This window comes from Rhipicephalus sanguineus, chromosome 5, assembly GCF_013339695.2.
Source record: "Rhipicephalus sanguineus isolate Rsan-2018 chromosome 5, BIME_Rsan_1.4, whole genome shotgun sequence".
In the NCBI taxonomy this organism is placed as follows: Eukaryota; Metazoa; Arthropoda; class Arachnida; order Ixodida; family Ixodidae; genus Rhipicephalus; species Rhipicephalus sanguineus.
In genome coordinates, this window is record NC_051180.1 from 21,177,528 (window position 1) to 21,200,946 (window position 23,419).

Here is a 23,419-nt window from a genome sequence, read left to right on the forward strand (position 1 = left end):
CGTGGAGGCCATGCGACTGTTGCTTTAGATCAAAAACCTGTATGTACCATTCGCGCGCGCGCGCGTGTGTGTGTCTGTGTGCGTGTGTGTGTAACAATACACATTAATAAGTATGCACTTAGTGGTTGAAGTGCGCACTAGGGGCCGGATTTCGCTATTGCGTTCAACTCTTAAAGGCGAAGCTTAAGGGTTCCCCAATTTTTTTTTATTCGTGTCGTTGGAGTATGTGCGAGTGCCCCAAATTTCTTGCGCTCCAGGTTCCGCATGTGAAACAGCCTTTGATTTTAGTACCGACACCTACATATTTTATTTTCCACTTGGAAAATCCGTCGAACGCAAATCGTATTCTGGAGTCAGAAATAAGCATTTCAAAAAGAGCCCTACCAAGCCATGGCTGGGAACCGACAAAATTTGCATAGTAAATCATCGTAAATAAAAAAGAAAGAAATATGACACTTTCACGAATTCTCTTTTTCTCACCGTACGATTTAAAGTTTCTGTGTCTCCTTTGAAAGCATTTCCTCTGGTTCTATATGCATGCAAAGCCCTACTTTCTTCGCTGTAGTTCTTCTGAAAGCCGCAGTTTTACATCAGCTATAACATGCCACGCGCAGAGAGCTTCGTCCCTACAATGTTGGTATGTTATCATTTGCTTACAACTCATGATACCGCGAGACTTCTTTTAAATATATGCCGCCAAAAGCGTTCGCAAAGAAGGAGAAAACGTACGTCTTAAGCTTCTACGAATGTTTGCATCTGCGTCTGGACATCTGCGGTAACTCGCCTGCAGCTGCGAGCGAGAATCCAGAGAGCAGCCACTCAAGTTGCTCTGTACCTCCGTGATCGAGGCCTGGAAATTTCTACCGGAAAGTGTGCTCTTCTGGCATTTACGCGCAAACCAATGTCTAACTACAGTGTATCAATCAATGGTCAAAGTATACCGTATTGTCGATCACACAAGTTCCTGGGTGTCATAATAGACAGAGAACTATCATGGAGTCCTCACGTCTCGTACCTGAAAAAGCGGTTGGCAGGCATTTCTCACCTCTTCAAGTTTTTCGCTGGAAAGACTTGGGGAATGTCGCCCAGTGCTATGTTACAACTGTACAGGGTGCTGTTTCTCGGTTTCCTGCGATACAGTTTGCCTGCATTAACTAACGCAAACAAGACAAGTCGACGCGTGCTACAGAGTGTTCAGGCCCAGACCCTCCGGATTTGTTTAGGCCTGCCTCAAAGTGCTTCAACAGCGGCGACCATAGCCATCGCCAAGGACCACCTCATAACGACTCACATTGAGGTTGAAGCACTGAGGACCCACATAAGGCATCTTGCCCGGACACCACACCACCACCTAGCCTCTCTACCAGCGGACAGACCACGCACCTCCTTTTGCCGAACAGTAACCGCACACGGCGACTCTCTACCGACTGGCTTCACACCGGCGGCGAGACCTTCGGTTCCTCCATGGTGCCTGAAACAACCAGTCATCAACCTGACAATACCAGGCGTCCAGAAAAAACAAGATCTGTCAGCACCAGTTCTTAAACAGCTCGCTTTACTTCTATTGTACGAGAAGTATCACGACTCGACTCACGTCTACACTGACGGCTCCGTCCTACCGAGCAGTTCAACAGCGGCGGTCGTGATTCCAACGATCGCCACAACTATCAAGTTCAGGACGGCTCACCCAACAACATCGACGGCAGCAGAGCTCACAGCGCTTCGCGCCGCGCTGCTTTTCATTAACGACCAAATGAGAAAAAGGTGGACGATTTTCTGCGACTCCAAGGCGGCACTGCAGTCTCTACTGTCGACTTTACGCCGCGGTCCGCACGAACAATTGGTATTTGAGACTGCCGAGACGATCCACCACCTTACCGAGAAAGGACACTGCATTACATTTCAATGGCTACCAAGTCACTGTGGGATTATCGGCAATGAACGGGCCGATCAAGCTGCCCGTTCAGCCCATACAGAGGACCGCGACCTGTCGATACCTCTTTCTAGGACAGACGCTGCTCGGAAGCTCCGCATGCTCGCTCGCCAATGCACCATGTCAAATTGGAATGAGCCACATTTCATGCATGCACGACTACACACCTTTGATCCAACGTTAAGCCTTCGACTGCCATCAAGACTTCGCCGAGGTGACGCCACCGTTCTCTGTAGATTATGGCTGGGCGTCGCGTTTACCCATGCGTATGCATTTCGCATAGGGATGGCTGACTCCACCGCCTGTGAACACTGCGGCGACGAAGAAACGATTCGGCATGTTCTGTGTGACTGTCCGAAGTATAGAACACAGAGACAATCTCTTTGCCATGCTCTCAACAAGATAGACGACCAGCCTCTATCAGAAGAAAGGCTTTTACGCCATCGTCCGGACATAACGTCGCAGAAGAAGGCTTTACAAGCACTACTCGCCTTCCTGCGATCCACTGGCCTGTCAGAGCGCCTCTGAGCGGAACGCTCTTGTGTGTGTGTGGTTGTGATTGTTTTTTTTTTCTTATTATTTATTTTCTCTCTCTCGCTTTCAACCCCCTATTCCCCAACCCCAGTGCAGGGTAGCATACCGGATGCAAACTTCTGGTTAACCTCCCTGCCTTCCTCTGCTCTTTCTCTTCTTCTTCTTGCATTCTTAGAAGCTTTCAAATATAATATTTCGTTTGCAATAGGCTTGTGATGGAACAAATTTTTATTTCCCGGGCTACTAGGATATCTTTCCATCTTGTAAGTAATATTGATCAATTTGACTAAGAAATAAACTAGTTAGTCTGTAAACCTGAATATAAAACACTCACTCTGAGTGATATGATTTCACTTTACACAAGATAAAAGCATTTTAAGTTTCAGAAAACAAAAAAATCCAATTTCCGTTATGAAGAATCTCCTATAGAGTTGAGTGGAAAGCGATCTTACGTGGCAATAACCAAACTTACAAAAAAATATTGATACAACTAGAATTGAAGAAATAGGAATAATGATTATTGGAGAATATCTGAATAACTTGCTTTTTGCAGACTACACCATGCTGTTCAGCAGTGATGCCGATAAACTATAAAAAAATAATTTCAGACATAACTGAAAAAGTGTCGGAGTAGGGTTGAAGATAAGCAGGCAATAGACAAAGATCTGCAAAAGACTACGGGACCTGTTGAAAGAACAAATCAAATTAAATATAATATAATGCACCAAGTCCTATTTCACATATGGTGGACGACGAAAAAAAAGGCTGCCTATAGCTGGTTTGGCTAGTCCGCAGCCCCTCATTATGATTGGCGTGGGGAGAACAACAATGGAAAACAGTCAACAAACCAAGTGAAAAAATATGATCAGTGCAGAATAAAAGTAAAACGCAATACCTCGAAAAACGAAGCAGAAAAAAACACGACGCTAGGAGAAGTGAAATGAAATTTCTTCTACAAACGTAGCTCTAATTTTAGCAGACGAACGAATAAATAAATCAAGATTATTAGAGTGAAATTTAAGGATTATGTTAATGAATAATATAAGTGTTTCATGTTAGTATCCAAACGGAGTTTTCGATTGGTAGAAACACCCTAGGATTCATACAGTAACACGTATATCTTGGTCAAGGGGTCAAATGTTTTCATGACTTTCACTTACCTGCATCAGTCACCGTATTAGTGACTGTTGTGCTTCACGATATTACATGAAAACACCATTCCATATAACATAAAGTGCTTAGGGCGACGTAAAACGACCACTTATTTTTACCTAAATCTATGGCATGATACGAAAAACCGTAAAGCACAGCGCACAATTCCCGCGATGACTATATATGTCCCTCACAGAACACCTTGGAGCAGTATATTTTGTGCAGAGAAACGCGGACAGGATTCATTATTCTACTAAGAGCACTGCTGGAGAAAAAGCAGTTTCGGAACAATAGTGACGCCTTAGGCTGACCGCTTGCTCGTGTCCCTCTTAAGTTTCCTTTGTAGCCAACGAAGAGGCAAGAAGTTGGAGGCCCATTGTCTAAGAAAAAAATTACGCGCTTTGGCAAATAGGCCCTGATCGCCCTCCATGGCTGCAAGTCTATTGTCACAATGCGAGGGGGGGGAGAGGGGATGAACTCCAGAGAAAGCTGGGCAGACGTATCGCGTTTCTCCCTGCTTCATGCCACCTAAACATTGAAATGGCGAGACCTCCAGTACTAAGCTAACGGAAAAACATCATGCGCAAAGCCAGCAGCCATCTCGACAAACTCAGCTTTTGCACTCGCCGCAGGTGTCCTGCAAGATTCGGCTTAAGGGCCAGCGATGCGCTCAGTTGTGCGGAGAGGCAGCGTGCGGACACCAGAGAGCGGCTTACTGCAGGAAGAGACGTACGCTGATGCACATGTACCCGCCACGTCATAACCACGCACGACAAGACAGAGCCCATGAAGCTGCCATATTTCTCGGCCAACGCTTGCACGGTCCCTTTAGTGTTGCTCGGATGATACGAAATGGAGGTACTGATTGTTAGCTGGACAAAGTTTGAACTCCAACCTCTAGATAAGAATGGTAAACCTCTTTACATTTTCTATTTTGTCTGTCTTGTGTAATTTTTTTCGTACGTACTACGTCTGGATTACATAAAGCTTTTTTTTAACACGAGAGTGTTTTATTCCGTCACAGAAATATGTCAGCAAAATGCACACACTCCAGATGGTGAAGAAAAAACTAGAAGAAAGGCGTTCAGTAAATGGGAGTCAAGCCCACGACCTCTGTGTCTGCGACGATAGGTGCCGGACGCTTTAGTCACTGCGCCACGGTGAATATGCGGGAGGCTTCACGAACGCGCCTTTTATCTCTCACACTTTCCTCTCGCAGTGCTCTTGGCTTGCGGGGTGTTGTCATCTGGGAGCAGTAGAGTGAAGTAATGCATGACCTCCGCGATTATCTCCGGCAGCGCGCCGTTGAATCGGTGCTACGGCCGTCCCATTCAGCGCGTTTCCAAAAGAAGTGTAATTTCGTCAACGTGTGACACCGCGAGGTGGCGGCTTTAGCCCAAGCCTCGCTCAGAGCATCCATCCATATTAAAATAGCTCTGCAACGCTCGCCTGGCTGTCACACCGCGTTCAAAGCTCGAACCATGAGAAATCACGGCCAGACTAGAGGGGAGACACGACGCCCGGTCATGGTGTGATCCTTCTATTAACTCCTTGACATTCCGCGGGATCTCGACGTCAGCCCAAGATCAGAAAAAAAACCTCAGCATCCAATAAACGACACTCTTCTGGCTGTCACACCACTCTCTCTGATTACGTTCTACGTGCGAATGGAACGGCCTGAGTAGCACTATCAACGGCGCGCTGCCGGAGCCAATCTCGGAGGCCACGAATAATGCATCATGACTCTAACGAACACAGACGGCGAGCGTTTTGGTAGTATCAGTGCGGCGGAAGCTTTCGCTACAATATTGTAGAAAACTGTATGGTTGGTGAAATACGGCGTCCGCGGTTGTTCGATTAGGTGACGACGCAGTTACTTAGTTCGCCTTTGTCGTCAGCGTGCGACACTCCTCGCCAGCGTAGGGCAGCTTCCAAATGGACTAACGGTGTTTCTCCGCCGCCTTTTTGTTCGAGTGGACTGGCACCTATTGCTAGAGAGCGCACACCTTGCAGTTTCTCTCCTCAAATGACGATGCTTTGAAAGAGTGCATGTCGAGTACATGTGTTTATTATGTGCATGTTGAAGCCAGCTTAGCGCGGGATTCACCATAAGCTGTGTCTAGGTGTATGTTAATTACTGCAAAGGTTTACTCATGTTCGTGCAAGTTTGTCATCAGGATGAAGAAGGAAGGAAGGAAGGAAGGAAGGAAGGAAGGAAGGAAGGAAGGAAGGAAGGAAGGAAGGAAGGAAGGAAAGAAGGAAGGAAGGAAGGAAGGAGACAAAAGAGATGGCAGGGAGGTTAACACATGCTCGGTCGGCTACCCTACGCTGGGGAATGGAGATGCGCCACCAGGCGTCAACGTGGGTGCGTCCGCGTAAAGCGATGCTATAGCGGCTAAACACCAATAGACATTGCGCAAGCTCCTGTATATCAACGTATAATAAACAACCAACTACTTCTGCGAGGACATGTTGCACTTTCGTGTATATATCGATTCCTATGACGAAGGGACCAACCATGTTTTTTTATAACACACAAGTAATGAAGCTTTAAATAAGGAATGAAGAAAATCTTTCAGAAAAGCAATACCACCGACTAACCCTACAGAACCAAGATTCACTATATAAACTAATAACTGCTGGATAAGAAAAGAAGTTGTGAATGCACCGCACTAATCACAGTAATGCATTCTCGTCTTTATAACAACGTGCGTGCTGAAAAAAAAGGAACCTATTCCAATTGCGCGGCAGCAGGTAATTATTCTCTGCCAATCCCAGATTTTTAGGCATGTTGTTTATCTCTTCTTATAATGTTAAAAACCCCGAGACAATGCCAGGAAACATTTTCTGATCTCTCCATTCTCCTCGGGCACAAAGGAGGATATATTATTGCGCGCATACAATTCCCGATTCTAGTTCTTCGTCGACAGTTGCTCAGTATTTTCCAACATTTGCTTTGTCATTCTATTTTATCTCTCTGCTGAAAGTTTCACCGGTACATGCTTCGAACACGCTTTGTGCTGCTTCAGGCTATATTTAAAATTTCAGCCAGCATTTGCGAAAATGCAACGCCTGGTTACTTCGGACATAAATCCATATTCATGTTGCTCTAATGGTTGCGTGGTGTGTTTCCTGAAAGCTTTAAACCAGGAAACCATCGCAGTTTTCATACTCGCGCAGGAAGAACATGTCTCCATCATGCATCTCTGTTTACGCTCAAGTCTGCGTGCTTTCAGCGTAACGCTACTTGGAATGCAACCGCAAGCAGCATGGATAAGAGCTCGAAATGGCTTTTCGCCACTCTCGTATCTCTAAAACTCCTCTTCGCTCTTGCCCGAGCAGAAACATGCGCCATGAAATACTGTTCTCTGTCTCTTCAACGGCACTACGAAGGAATCCGTGAACTGGCGAGAGGGGCAGTGCGGCACAAGAAAATGTGTTGTATGGTGACAACCAGAACACACTCTACGAAAGAAGAGAGTCCAAAAAGAAAAGAAAGTGAGAGACAAATGCGGAAACTCGAGAAAGAAGCGCGAAAGAAGATGAGAAGTGGTGACGGAAGTGCTGGGGATCTCCTTTATCGTGCTGTCCAGCCACGCGCATAAAAAGCTTAGCCAGTGCGGGAGACAACAGGCCCACTCTACCGCGTAGTGCAGCCCGCCGAACTAACGGTCGTCTACGTGGCCGTCGCCCTTGAGCTCTCGCTCTTTCTCATAAACCTCGTCTGAGCCGAGACACTCTGGTTGACCGAGTACCGTGGGCGCAGACTCGGTCGTGACAACATTGGGTCCCAAAACAAGAAAGCGGCATGAGAATTCCGGAAGTGAAAGCCTCCACGCACCCATGGCGGCCTACGCCGATGAAATCGTCGGCCACGGTAATGTCTCGGTCGTGGAGGGAGTACTGGAAGTTAAGAGAAATCCTCCTGCAGCCAGGGATGTTACTGTTGTGATTGTCGTCAACGTTATTAACAGCGTGCCTTTCATGTCCGGTATCAGCGGTAATGCTTGTGGACATCATAAACGGATATGTGCCACAGACACTGGGTAAATTTCACCACTCACCACTGGTCCACTAAAAATGAAGGCAACAGTTAGCCCAACAAATGGCTTGCGCTTTACCACAGTCACACCAGCGTCACGTGATAGTTTATGGCTATAAAAAGTGGTAGCTATACCACCACCAAAAATTACCGAAGAGTGTTTAATAAAGAGCAGTGATACAACATATCTGAAAGAATTGCAAAACATAGAAATGCCTTAGCCAGACGAAGGGAATGCCACAAGCTTCGCTATTTCATAGGGGTCTGCGAAGCGCAGCTGGTTCGATTATTTTTCCTCTTCAACATTTTTGTGGCCTCAGAAAAATCGGTTGTTTTTGGGTAGTCCAGGAAATATTTTTTACTTGCTCGCTTCTTTTTACTTGCGCGTGCTAAAGTGTGGAATATCAAATGATAGAGTAAGAATTGTTCTTTCGAACAGTATTAATTTCAAACAAAAAATTTATTTTGAATATTATAAAAAACTTATCGAAACAAGAAAACTGTAACCAAGGTAAAGAAATCATAAAACAGCAATTCTTCTCCGCACAAACTATCCATAAAACAAATCGAAATATACATTTTTAACAGAAAGCGCTTATAGCATAACACTGCAAATATAAGCTCTGTAAGTGCAAAGGTTACTTACGTACGTACAAAAATATAAGCATTTGTGGCTATCATGGCACCACGCGAAGCATTTTCTTGACGCGGTGAAACAAAGGCTAGCGGCGCAAGTTTCGCAAAAAAAAAAACATCTTTTTCTGCTCATCTTTCTTTTCTTCATAGCATAGTTCGCAGGTGTGTGTGTGTGTGTGTGTGTGTGTGTGTGTGTGTGTGTGTGTGTGTGTGTGTGTGTGTGTGTGTGTGTGTGTGTGTGTGTGTGTGTGTGTGTGTGTGTGTGTGTGTGTGTGTGTGTGTGTGTGTGTGTGTGTGTGTGTGTGTGTGTGTGTTGTGGCTGGTGCTGGGTACCTTGAAGTGCCTTTCCGTGTATACGTTGAAATGAACATAGTACCCCGTTTCCGAATCTGCGAAAACCCGTAATTTGTATCCCCATTTGACTGCATTATTCCTCACGCACTACCGAATACCAGACTGACCTTTAGATTTCACCATTTTCTCATCCAAAGAAAGTTTCCGACGTGGTTGAAAAAATAGCGTGGATGAATCGTTCATGTGTTGCAGTAGAGAAGACACACGGTGAGACTTCCCGTGGGATTCGATGGTCGTCTACTCCGGATCAGACAGACTCAAGTAAGCAAGCCCCCCCCCCCCCCCCTTGAACCTTTTCCATGACATCACTGACGGTGCAAAAAGGTCTGAAAATATGTGTCGTCGACTCCAATAGCAATGCATTCATGGGACTTCGGCAATTCCCGTGTACACCAGAAGTCCGACGAACATGCGCATCTCCTCCTCAGTGACCTCCCTCCAGGATCCCACCCTCTTACTGTGCGTTGGATTTTCAAAAATATGCATCCACGCATACTTGTTTGTGTGGTTGCATATCCCTCCGACGATTTTTGCGGTGAAAAACAACACGAAGAAGCCGCATCGCGGCGCTCCGGAGCGCTAGGGAAGGTTCACTGCCTCGCCGCATTCCCGGGGAGAACTTCGCTCTATCTGCAGCCGGCGCCAAATGCTCCCGCCCGAATGAAGTTGACGCTTTGCAGATAAGAGCTGTGTTCTTTAGTACGCCCCGGATACGTTTACATCAATGCACAGCAGCGATAAAATGACCCGAGGGGAGAGCGAAGCTTACCGGCGGATACCTGCTGATGTTCCGGGGCGGTTTGACGCACGCCGTCCGTACTAAAGTCTGACGAATCGAAGCCGTCTTCCGTGTCTGTACTGCTACCATAATCCAGAGATTGACGCTCAGATTCATCAGGATCCCTCGAAATTTGCCGTTTTTGTGGAGCACCCACGAGCGACGTCGACGCCCTAACCAAAACCACGAGTGCCACGAGCGCTCGCCTCCTTAACACCGAAGGAGCTTTAAAAATGCACCCCCCCCCTCCGGCGGAAAAAAGAAACTCAAAAGTGAAACTGATAAAATACTGCCTCTTTTACCTTTTAAATAGCGTTAGCTGCCCCGAAGCGCTAATACAGCGCAAAAATTTCAACTAGAAGTCATCGATAGCATACTGCCCCACGCGTTTATTAACTTTATCTTGATGTGTTTGAATGCCGCCCACAAACACTGTTATCAACGCTCGGCGCAGACCGCGCCACAGTGGTTGTGAAGCTTCGAGTCCATTTCAGAACATTCCGTTAAGATTACGCGCGGAACACGAATAGCCAAGTTTATTCCAGAGCTTGTACCAGCACCAGCGATAGCGCTGGAAAGTTCGATGCATGATGTACAAAAGCCGGCGCGTTCTGTTCTGTTCGCCGCTATCAGTGTAAGCGTGTATCCCCTGCAGTTTGACTTCTCGTTTTCCGGCCACAGGGAAGCCCAAATAAATAGTTTAGTCTTGAACAAGCCGACTGCTGCCTTCGTCGACGTGACGACCCCGTGACAATACTAACGACGGGAATAACGCTGTCACGAAAGTGTTAAGCATGGGGCAAAACTGTGACCCCTTTTTACTTTGCTAGTCAGCTCTTGTCAAATTCTAACAACGACACGTTTCCTTACGTATCGGTCGTGTCATAACAGTTGCTGCAGGGAGACGTCGTAGCAGAAAGTGACAGCGTAAAAGTGATATCGCTTGTACGGCCACGCAATATGTGACATCATGAAATCGCGGAAGGGCTACCTCAGTTCTGCTGAAAATTAAAGGCTAACGTAACAGAAGCATACCAATAGGTCACCGCTGTTTGACACACGATCAAAAACAATCAGTACCCAACCCAATTTTAGAATGGAAGTTCTATTACCAGACCTGGAAGAGGCTCAGGCGTTGGACGCGGAAATAGACAACATCGAGAGGCCGTCATCCACATATTTTGCTGCTGCTTAAGTCGGTCGTTGCGCGCGCGCGTACACACACACAAACACCCACACACACACACACACACACACACACACACACACACACACACACACACACACACACACACACACACACACACACACACACACACACCGTCTGGCAAACATTATAAAAAAATTACCGTTGTTCAACCCACAAAATAACGACTGTCCGCTAGTACATCACAATAAAATTGAGCGTATCTGCGCCCATCACACTCTATTAAGCTGCTTAGTAAAGTTGCTGATGGATATGACCCAATTCATGAGAATATCTTTTAGTACGGCCTAGTGCCTTTCCGTCCTCAATCCCTTTCCCTTATGCAGAGTAGCATGTAGGCGCTTTTATATACGCCGGCAGACTTTTCTGTTTTTCATTAAAGAGCTTTCTCTCCCTTTCTCACTCTTAATACGGTAAATTGTTTTTGAGTCACTGGAATTGACAGCGTTAAGTTTAAACATATTTTTTTCTTTTGTGAATAACAAGCACAGTTAAAAAAAAGATCTCGAGTTGAGAACGCAACACAAAAGGTATAGTTTCAAGATCGGGCTTCGTTCACGGAATATTTAACTCAGATAGCCGATCTTCATCCCGTGGAAAAAATTACCTCCCATAATTTATACACTAAATAATGAAGCGATACTAACACTCCGTTACCTCAGTGAAGCCAAAAGGCTGCATAAATTTGAAACTTTGCTGCTTTGAAACGCACCCTGTCACTTCCAACCCTCGAATCCCGTCGCATAATTGCAGGTCTTTGCGTGCTTCATTGCTTCTTTTATCAGTCACACACAAGGCATGTGCTTCTTATTCCGCCTGTACGATCATCTTCGACATTAGCTCACAGATGTCCCATTGCACGCATAAGTGGTCGCACAGCGGCGATGAATAACTTTGTCTTCTCGCACACAATAACCTTGTGGAACACGCTTTTCCTGCTCAGATCGAGAAAAAATTCGCGAAGAACTAGCCCGCCATTTGCTCTAACAATATGCACCTACCATAGCGTGTTAAGCTGTCCTTGTGTTATACGATGCTACATTTGTTTGTGCTCTTTCTTTTGTTCTGTTACCAATTGCTTTTATTGTACTGTTTCGAAACCTCTCCATGCCCCCCCCCCCCTTATGTAATGCCTTCGGGCCTTACCGTCCGCATATTCAGCTGCGCCATGCTTTGATGTTGAGCTGCACAAACAGGAACCATTTTACCATATCAAACGAGAATAAAAACTTTAGTCTCTGAAGTCCATTAGCCGCAAACTCATATTTAATGTCGTACTCACAGCAATTATATATAATGCTAAAAGGCACGTGTTCTGGATCAGCACAGTCAGCAATTTTTGTTTTTCTATTTATCTTTATTTATTTTTCTTCTATGATTGTAATATTAAGTTGTCTGCCGTGAGCAACAGATGTAGATATAAACACTGATCTTTAAGTGCTCTTCTCCAGTTACGCCCCTGATTTGCTGGTGGTATAGAAATAAGGGCCGTTTTAATTTATTTTTATTTTTAGTACAACAATGTGTGAACATATTTAACCAACGTACATTTCAGCGCCTTCATTGTGCGGCAGAGTGGGCGATGGGAAAATATTGTGCAATTTGTAGAATTCATTCATATCACTTTTTCACATTGAGCTGCTTTATTTTTCGTTAAAGCGACACTAAATAGAAAACATTCTGCAGATCCCACGCGTTGTGGTAATCGGTAACGAGATGGATTAACGTGTTTTTGTAAGTGTAGTAGCTGTGTGCACATCGTGGGCTTACCAGGCACATCGACAACGGCAACACTGGCGTTTAAAGGGTAACTTATAGTGCGACGTAACGTCAGCCCTCATGTTAGAGTACATAAGAAGATATTCGGTGTAACTTGGCATTCACTCGAAAAACACACTCACATTCACACACGCATCCACTTAGAAACACACCCCACACATGTGTTTTTAGAGTGAATGCCAAGTTGTGCCGAATATTTTCGAAATGACATGTGACCGACTAGCCCAACAAGTCCTTTTAACTGCCCCTTATGGTGCAATCATGTGAATATCATATGTAACTTTCGTTAATGTATTCCTCTGGGGTCGAGCAATACTTTAACTTAGCTTGATGAATCATAGGAACACATATGTAATGTTTATTAGACTACTACAAAAGCGGCGACAAAACTAGAACCACAGATGTTAATCTGATATGACGCCTGTATCGAAGGGGTACATATGTAGTGTTTATTGCTTTCTGGTAAAATTAGATAGCCAGCACCACAACCACAATTGACTCTGCAGCGACACTACGCCTGCATAGGCGTAATTTCGGTTTATACAGTTATACAAAATAGTTTCTAGACCTGGCGTGGCTATGTGCTAGAATACCCGATTGTCCAGGAGAATGCTTTGGTTCGATTCCTGATGGGTTCCTAATTTTTTATTCTTTCCGTTCGTCGGGTCAACGTTGCCCATGTCGGTTTTCCTTAACGCTCTCGCATATAAATTACCAGTGTCTGTTCTCGCCGTTCCTGGGTAGATATAAATGGTCAATCACCTGTGGCGTATACCCGTACAACACGGCCCGTGGTGAATGGGTTGTGGCACACGTGTCTGGAGGAAAGGTTTTGAAGACGTTCGCGACAAGATTTTCATGTTATTCATGTCATGACGCGACAGTCATATTCGTCAGATCCTCTTACCCTCTCATGGCAATTTTGGTATACACCAAGTTAAGAAGGCGATCATGAGAGCACCCAGACGTAGGTGGCTAGATAGATAGATAGATAGATAGATAGATAGATAGATAGATAGATAGATAGATAGATAGATAGATAGATAGATAGATAGATAGATAGATAGATAGATAGATAGATAGATAGATAGATAGATAGATAGATAGATAGATAGATAGATAGATAGATAGATAGATAGATAGATAGATAGATAGATAGATAGATAGATAGATAGATAGATAGATAGATAGATAGATAGATAGATAGATAGATAGATAGATAGATAGATAGATAGATAGATAGATAGATAGATAGATAGATAGATAGATAGATAGATAGATAGATAGATAGATAGATAGATAGATAGATAGATAGATAGATAGATAGATAGATAGATAGATAGATAGATAGATAGATAGATAGAAACGCTCAAAAGTGCCAAACGTTCGCTAAGAAATGCTTCGCATTTAATTTTCAAATCCCTCATATTTTCACCAAGAACACTTAACGACAAAAGAAAAGCTCATGATCATCCTCGCTTCCGCGAATTTTTCCATTCCAGACAAAGAGGAAGATACAGTAAACAAAAGCAAATAAGAAAGTTGAGCTCGGAACGAGAGCCCAGAAAATTGCCTCTCAAACGAAGAGCCACGGAAGAGACGGGTGAAAAAAAGCCGACACGTGAGCTTGGCGAGCACGTTGTTGAGTCCCTGCAGCGTTGTTTTGCGGTTGGGCGCGGCCAGTAGCTGCCACTCACAATATTAATGACCTCTGCAGGAAACATGGCACCCGGAAACTACACACTGAAACAAAACAAAGCGGACGGTTTCAGCGAAATCAGCGTCACGGTAAGAACTTTTTCCAGTGGTGACAGGCGCCTTCAAAAACAGGCAAAAAGATGGATGTGATAATTATCTTGAGTTGAGATATTAGGCTCTTAGATACAGCGAACTTGCCTAAGTTGTTGGTGCTGGTGTTTGCCGGTGCCAGCAAAGGGTGATGAGCATTTAATGAATGATAGACTCCTTGATGTCGCCACGTGTCTTCTTCCTAGCGAAAGTAGCCTGACTAAATGTGGCAATACTACGGAACACCCACTTAGTTGGCTGCAACGATAACACAGTAACTACGCTTTGTAACGAAATTCGTTGCTTTGCCCTGACAGATTTCTCTTTGATGTAGATGACATAAGAGTGTATTCAGTCGCTCTTCGCGATTTATGGCGAAGCAATTATATAGACACTCTCGACGGGATTTCGCAATCACCGTCGTCTTCATTTTCGGTCTAAAGTCCAAACCGATAAAATCGCCCCGCGCATCGTATTATCTACCCACGAGTAAAAGATCGGGAGCGCTGGCGTCGAACGCGGTTGAAACTGAGATGAAGCGAGCCGGCCACCTCCGTCGCACGGGGGGCACATGCGATAACTTCACCTGTGTGCGAGGCCTGCCGCCGATTTCTCATCAAGCAATGAGGAAACGCCCCCGTCTTTAGTAAGGAGCATGAAGGGAAGCCAGGGGAGGGGAGCGTAGGGAGGGGGGAGGGGAGAGCAGGGAGGGGCTCAAAGGGCAAAGGGTACCTGGTGTGCGCCCTATCGCGACAGGCATCAGGAGACGGCTCGTGAACTTGCTGCGCTTTCAACGCTTACTTCGCCTTTAGAGAACCTAGAGTGGCCGTATTCTCTTAGACCAGTGTTCTGTTGAGTTGCGGAAGATCAGATGCAAAGCGAATTAGCTACTATCTTTACTTCGTATAACATCACAATTTGCTGCTATTGCTAAACGAAACTGTGATTTTTTTTTGTATTCACATCGTCCTACTTCTAGGACACTGCTACTGTAGATATATCCAAATGCAGCAGTGCACCTGAAAAAAAAAGGTAGCTCAAGCAAACGTGACGAACACTAAAAAAACAAGAAGATAATGGGATATATTGGCAAAATAATGTCCACCTGCCTCTCTATCTGCCTCCCCTTGTCATTTAAGCAAACTGCAGGAAATATACGTGAAAAATTGATCCACTGAGCAATTTCCGTTACTCGAGATGATAATACTGTGTCTGCCAGTATTCTAGCAATTAATGTAGCCAAATGAGCGTTACCAGTGCTTTATTATCGCGTAAAGATCATGGTAACCATTGCAGTGAAAGTGGGTATAAGCCCATAGTAGTGACATTAAAAACATACACGGAAAAGGAAATTTTGAGTGTTCCATCGGTTCTATTCAACTCTCATTTCTGGTAGTGCTTTTCATTTTTACCAGCTATGTGCCTGAACATACACGTTAACGTTGCACAAAAAAGGGAGGTTTTATATACCTTATTGTATGCACACGAAAACGCACGCACCACAGCGGGAATTCTGTGAGCAGTGCTTGTATTCAGCAATGAGATCGCATGGAAACGCTGCGAGTTTCAGTCGAGGCATAGAGAGAATAATGTACGATCGACTGGGCGCGGAAAGAGGTTTCGCCTAACGCTTTGCATCGCGCGGAAACGAGATCTGGCGAGAAAATGGTGCCGACCTGGCGAAATCGAGTAAGGTAGGCAACAAGAAACAGCGACACGGGCTCTCCCGGCGCAATAATCGGATTGCGAGGTTGCTGCCTCAAGACAGGCGCTGAAGTTCAGGAATGCTTTTGTAGCAGACGCAGTGCTTCGTGCGTTTTTTTTCTTCCATTTTTTGCTTTTCTCTCTAGCATTCGCCCCTTTATAAGCTGGAAGTATTTGAAAAAAATAGTTCACCGATGATTACGATACTGTCTAATGCGAATTCTGAGCGCAGCTCTTTAGGTGTTTCGATTTTGCAATAAGTTGAGAGAAACATGGATCTGAAGATCCCTGTGGGAATCTAGGATGGACGCCACCCATGTGTTAAAGTAATTCACCCACCTTCGCTGCACAGTGCGGAGCAGCATGAGGGTGGGACGAGGAGTACCCGCTAGAAGAACCGAAATGTACTCTGTCTTGTCCATGACGCCGTGATGTTGACAGAACTGCGCCAGTGAATCATAGTTTGTCGTTTCCAGGGACTGGTGTATGCCTTGGTGCTCGTTTCGAAGGCTCTCGGTGTGTTTCTTCTGCACAGTGACGACGAAGGAGCACCGTCGACCAACGCACTTCTTATTTGCTTGCCCAATTACTGTGGCGCGAACTACTTGTTCGCGCGGTTACGCCATCGACTGCGACGGCGACGCCGCTCAAGGCAGGGAAGGGCGCGTAAGAGCCGCGCTCTAAACAAAACATCGCTGGCATATTAACGCGTTATCTGACGACATTTGCCAGGTCTCCCGTACTGTCTGATCATGTAGACTTTTGCGTTAACAAAAGCAGTAACGGTTACTGGGCATTACAAATAATGAACTGAAATGCCTGATTGTGATCGCTGTGAAACGTTCACATCTATGTACGTCGTAGACAAAACTGAAGCACAATCTACGAGAACAGTTCAATTACATTTAAATTGTGAGACGCAAAAGGTCTCTCACATTCCTTTTCAGTGTTAGCGTGAATTCGTATTTCTTTGTATTTCTGACATTACAAATCAGTTCATGTAGTTATGAACGTCAGTTATTATTGTATTCATTCAATATGATTTTTTTTGTGTGTGTAACACAGCTACGAGTTTCTTCTGTTCGTTTGGTTAGTTCCATATTTCTCGGCTCATTTCGTAATCTGGACCCTATGATAATGCGCAGAGGGCCCCCGTACGGTCTCCTGTCCTTGAGACCCTCTTCTGCGTATTCTTGTTAAGCAACAGCGCTGCGTAAATTACGGGATTATGATCTTGAACGCAAGATCATCATAATCATCATAATCATCATCATCATCATCATAAGCAGCAGCAGCAGCAGCAGCAGCAGCAGCAGCAGCAGCAGCAGCAGCAGCAGCAGCAGCAGCAGCCTGCCTACGCCCACTGCAGGGCAAAAGCCTCTCCCATGTTGCACCAATCAACCCTGTCCTGTGCTTTATGATGCCACGTTGTACCTACAAACGTGTTAATCTCATCTACCCACCTAATTTTCTGTCTCCCTCTCACGCGTTTGCCATCTCGTGGTACACAGTCAGTTACCCTTATTGACCACCGGTTATCCTGCCGACGTGCTACGTGCCCGGCCCATATCCATTTCTTCTTCTTGATTTCAACTATGATATCCTTAACCCCCGTTTGTTCCCTGACCCACTCTGCTCTCTTCCTGTCTCTTAAGGTTACACCTATCATTTTATTTCCATCGCTCGCTGCGTCGTCCTCAATTTAAGTTGAACCCTCTTTGTAAGTCTCCAGGTTTCTGCTCCGTAGGTAAGTACCGGTAAGATGCAGCTGTTATATACCTTCCTCTTGAGGGATAGTGGTAGATTACCATTCATGATTTGATAATGCTTGCCGAATGAGCCCCAACCCATCCTTATTCTTCTAGTTATTTCACTCTCATGGTTCGGCTCCGCGGTTGCTACCTGTCCTAAGTAGACGTACTCCTTTACAACTTCCAGTGTCTCGCCACATATCGCAAAGTGCTGCTCTCTGCCAAGATTGTTCCACATTAGTTTAGTTTTATGCATATTAATTTTCAGACCTACTTTTCTACTTTCCGTATCCAGTTCAGTAATCATGAGCTGTAATTCGTCTCCCGCGTTACTCATCAATGCAATGTCATCAGCGAATCGTAGGTTACTGAGATACTCTCTATTAACCCTTATTCCTAACTCTTCCCAATCTAGGGCCCTGAAAACCTGCTGTAAACACGCGGTGAATAACATTGGAGAGATCGTGTCTCCCTGTCGTACGCCCTTCTTTATTGGGATTCTGTCGCTTTCTTTATAGAGAACTATAGTGACTGTAGATCCGCTGTAGATTTCTTCCATTATGTTTATATAGGCTTCGTCGATGCCTTGATTCCGCAGTGCCTGCATGACTGCTGATGTCTCCACCGAATCAAATGCCTTCTCGTAATCTATGAAGGCTATGTATAGGGGTTGGTAGTATTCCGCGCATTTCTCTATCACCTGATTGATAGTCTGAATATTGTTCGGTTCACGTCAGTTCGGTTCACGTCAGAACGTAAGTTCGGTTCACGTCAGATAGGGCCACATAGCCAATAGCCCCACGAACTCTGAAGTTAAATTTCCTGAAATACAGGGCACCCATAACCACTTCTCAAAGTGCACTTGTAGCAACAACAAAAAACTGAGAGACTGAGAAAAACAGAAAATTAGATAGATAAAGGAGAGAGAGAGGGAAAAGATATGAGAGAGAGAGAGAGAAATAAATGTTTATTTGCGAAACAGTGTTCCGAGCGATGCTCGGTATCACCCTAAGGTGGGAGGACTTCCTAGATATGAGAAAAAAATTAAACCAACTTCCCACTAGTGGTGCCAAGCCTGAAGGAAGTGCGGAGCTGGGCAGCCTTCTTGTTTCTCTTCGGTTTTTCTCTTTCTTTCCTACTCTGTTTTTTTTCTCTTTTGCAGACTTTCCGTCTCTTGTCTTTGTTTATTTCTATTTATTTCAAGATTTCTTCGTATCTTTTCTCATTCTTTCTCTCTCTCTCTCTCTCTATTTCTCGCTTGCTTCCTCTTTATTTCTATTTTTATACGTGGTTTTGCCTGCGCTACCCCAAGCGACGATAGCATACGACAGCATACGACAACCCGGGCCCCTAAAGTGCTCCGCACTTAAAAAAGAAACAGAATCTCTGGCATCCTGACAAAGTAAGAAAAAAGTGAGCTGTCGGTTTTACATGGGCTAAAGCAAAGGAAGCACTCACATGGTTGACCTATCGTCGAAGCGACTGGAAAGAGTCGTACGAGGGAAAGTCGCTTCTTCACAGCATTATTCCAAGGCATATCTGTGCTCATATTTTGTCTACTACGCAACACTTATTCAGAAATTATTTGACGATAGGTGTTCACACGTCCAATAATATTAATATCGGGTGTTGAACATCCCAAAACCACGATATGAATATGAGGGACGCCGTAGTGGAGGGCTCCGGAAATTTCGACCATCTGGCGTTCTTTAACGTGCACGTAAATCTCAGTACACGGGCCTCAAACATCTTCGCCTCCGTCGAAAATGCAGCCGCTGCGGCCGGGATTCCATTGTTCACACGTTCAAGGTGCTCGTATTTTCTTATGAGATGCCTAACCGAACTGCAAATTGGGCCAGTTGGTGAGGATTCAATGTGGTCGTCGCGCGACAAACGTAGACAAAATAGCAGAGAACCACACAGGACAGCCGCTAAACTTCAACTCGTTTTTTTAACCACAGGAAGCACTTGCGTGGAAACTAACATACAGAGCAGCCACGGTAATCACCCCCTGATAATACAATAAAATACTCTACATTCTACTAACTGATTAGAAGGGAAAAATACACACAATCAGGGTGGTGCGTCCATTTGCAATCACTTTTAGCACACCGTGCGTGCCTATCCCTCTTCTAACAATTGTATTTCATTTTCTAATAGTGCCACTGAAGACTGGCTGATACATGAAATTCCGCGTTTCTTTATCTAGTACGCTTCCACCACCTCCCGTGTCCTCTGGTTTTTATGAGATGCCGCCACAAACAAGACAACGTGTCGCGGAACTGACGAATAATACAGTACTCCGATCGATAAATCAGCGTCATGAGACGCCTGACGGAAATATTCCCACTAGACGTGTTACTCACGTGAAAGCTGGCCGTAAATTTCAGTACGTAGTGGCACTAATTATGCTCTGAATAAGCCATTAAGTACTTCCACGTCCATCTGCATATGACACTAAGGTGCAATAATGACTACGTCAAGATTTTTAAGCTCTGTTTGTATGCATTTACGCCCTTATGCTTCTTTGCCTGCTTCCGTATATTCAGTAAGCGACAGCTATAAGCCTTAACGCGAATAGCATTTTGGGTACAAATTAATATAATATACAAACACGAGCATGCGTTTTTGCCTTTCATATATATTAAACAGGTCATTGCGCGTACCTGGATTTTGCGTCGCTTGAACTTCGACACTTCCCTACTGAGCCTTGCTTCATCTAACAATTTTTCAACTCTTAATAATAGTAATAATATCTGGGGTTTAACGTCCGAAAACCACGACATGATTATGAGAGACGCCGTAGTGGAGGACTTCGGAAATTTCGACCACCTGGGGTTCTTTAACGTGCGCCTCAATCGAAGTACACGGGCCTCAAACATTTTCGCCTCCATCGAAAATGCAGCAGCCGCGACCGCCATTCGATCCCGCGACCTTCGGGTCAGCAGTCGAGCGCCATAACCACTAGACCACCGTGGCGGGGTAAGGTTTCAACTCTTGACAGGTACACCGGCGTAGCCGATGAATCGAAGTATTTTGCTCAGGCTGATGCTAATTAGCCAACACCGTATGTTAGTGGCCAGACGCTGAGAGTCTTTTTCGAAAGTTTTCCAAACATCGTATATGTCATGTCGCAGTGTAAACATATACAAAAAGAAAAAAAAAAATGACGAAGGGACGTGAACTAAAATTTGTTAAATCCCATTTCTCTGTACTTTTTTCCCTCTAGAGAATTAAATATCCTTGGCTTTCGAGCCGTGCGTTGGCTCATTAGTATTTCTTTTTTCATTATTTTGCTTCATTGCTTTGCCTGACATCAACGGGCAACGTACCTCTCCTGTAATTATTTACAAAGCGGACGTGATTTTCCAACACACCGTGGCCATGTGGCCAAGTGATAAAGAAAGCAGCCTCGCGGTGACCTAATTACCTCACCAAAGAACAACAGGAGTTACTGCCGGTGCCAGGTGCAGACGTTAGCGCGCGGTCCGCTAGCAGCCATCGCAAGCTTTCTCTTGCTCTCTTTGTGTTTACGCTATGTGCACTCGCCGTCAGTGGTTTTGTAAGGGTTGTATTTAGACCCCCTAGTGGGTTGAGCTCGTGCTTTCAGTGAACATTTGCTTTGAGGGCGGGTCGGAATTGGCCATTGCGGTGAAGTTATACAACGTGAATTCCTGTGGAGCTAAAGAAGTTGTAGCCTAACCAGAATTAGTCATACGAGATGCGACGTTGAGCGTTATTATAAACAGCCTATTTATTTTGAAGAGATGATTTACCGGTTAAGAATAATATAAATAAGTGGGTGGTCAGAAGAAAGCTGAAGCATTGACGTCAGGGTTTCACAACTCACTCGCTGGGGCACACTGTACAAGTTTTCTTGAAGGGGTACTGACACCTTTTTTCGAAGGCAAGTTTAATAATAATAATATGTGGGGTTTAACGTCCCAAAACCATGATATGATTATGAGAGACGCCGTAGTGGAGGGCTCCGGAAATTTCGACCACCTGGGGTTCTTTAACGTGCACCTAAATCTAAGTACACGGGCCTCAAACATTTTCGCCTCCATCGAAAATGCAGCCGCCGCAGCCGGGATTCGATCCCGCGACCTTCGGGTCAGCAGTCGAGCGCCATAACCACTAGACCACCGTGGCGGGGCCGAAGGCAAGTTTACTCTGCCATACAAATCTCCTCTATACGCAGATGGCTCTGAGCAAGTGAGAAGCTCAGCAAATGCTGATAAGATATATTAATTCGAAATTAAAGTCAATTTTTACATGGCGCACCTACTGACATCGATACTAGCTTGACGTCAGGCTACAGTACAAATTCTGGTGACATCACGCAGCAGTCTCGCTAGTTGTGATGACGTTAGGTACCAAAACTTCCAAGATGGCCGCTTGTGCGTCACCAAAACTTCCAAAATGGCCGCTTGTGCGTCACCAACGGAGCCACGGTGCGGAGTGGCCGTGGAAACGTCACTATATTTTGCTCATACCTGTGAATAGAAGCTCATACCCGTGTTGTGACGTCAGGGTACAGTACGAACCGAAACTAGCTTTGAAAACATACTGTAATTACTTTTTCAGGGCGCACTTGCGCTTAGCGCTACCTTTTCTAGGCTCTTGAGGGCTTGACCCTTCATTTGACGCAAAAAAACGACAACTGAAACTATTCGTGTCAGTACCCCTTTAAATCGCCTTGGTTATTTTACACCGATAAGTATATAACGGGTTTTAAAGCTTCACGTTGCGAATAATGACAGAAAATGTAAAGACATAAATATCCTTTACACTATAAGGTGCATATAAAGTATTGCTAAAGTATATATTTTTTTAGAAAAATCGCGGTGATATATACTTTGCAAGTTGTCTTTTTGAAGGCGAATGCCCTGTTTGAAGTACTTGCACGAATCATTATGCTGTTCTTGCGGTTGCTAGGGCAAGGGGGGTTTGTTTTCAGGGAGAGTGAACACACACTTCGGCAAAATATATCTATGCCACGCGTGTTCATCGATTTCCCAGCTACCGTTCTCGCGAACACGCCCTTAAAGTAACCGCATAATGGCCTGGAAAAAGGAGAATGACCTTCACTTATTGACTTAAACAAAGAAGCCAACAAGGTCATTTCACGCACAGGACAACCCTAAGATGCACAGTTGATGGACGTTCCAAAATATGTTTTATATGGAGATTTTGAAATACAATTCTGTATAATGGACCCGCATATTGCTTCGCTTACTATACCTTTTGCAAAATTTTGTACTTTTACACAACAATTCTTTCTGTTTTCTCTACTTTCGTCTATCAACAGTCTGCACAAATCACAGTGGGATTTCGGCAATAATATATTAACTTACCCGTTTGTTTGTTTCTCGAAACAGAACTTTACACGTTAGCACATCGAGAATATCTTGCAAACAGCGCGGCACAACATATAACACTTGTTATCGTCAACGTTGATATGGTGACTGCTTATGAATAAACTATTTCATTTGGACGGGAAGCCCTTTGCCTCTGCAGTATTAAAAATGCGCTTACATAAAAGTAATTTTGGCTCATCGTTGCCACTTCTGAATGATGCGAGTGACAGACTTCTTAGAAATCTTATTATACTCTTTCGTTGCTCGACCTTTCTTGGAACTCTCTCACTCGCTCGAATTGTTCGCTCTTAAGTCTCCTTTCCCTAAATGCCTGTTTTGAATAGCACCCCCCAACTTTATAGGTCAGGTTCATAAGTTGCAGAAAACGGCCCCTGTCGACT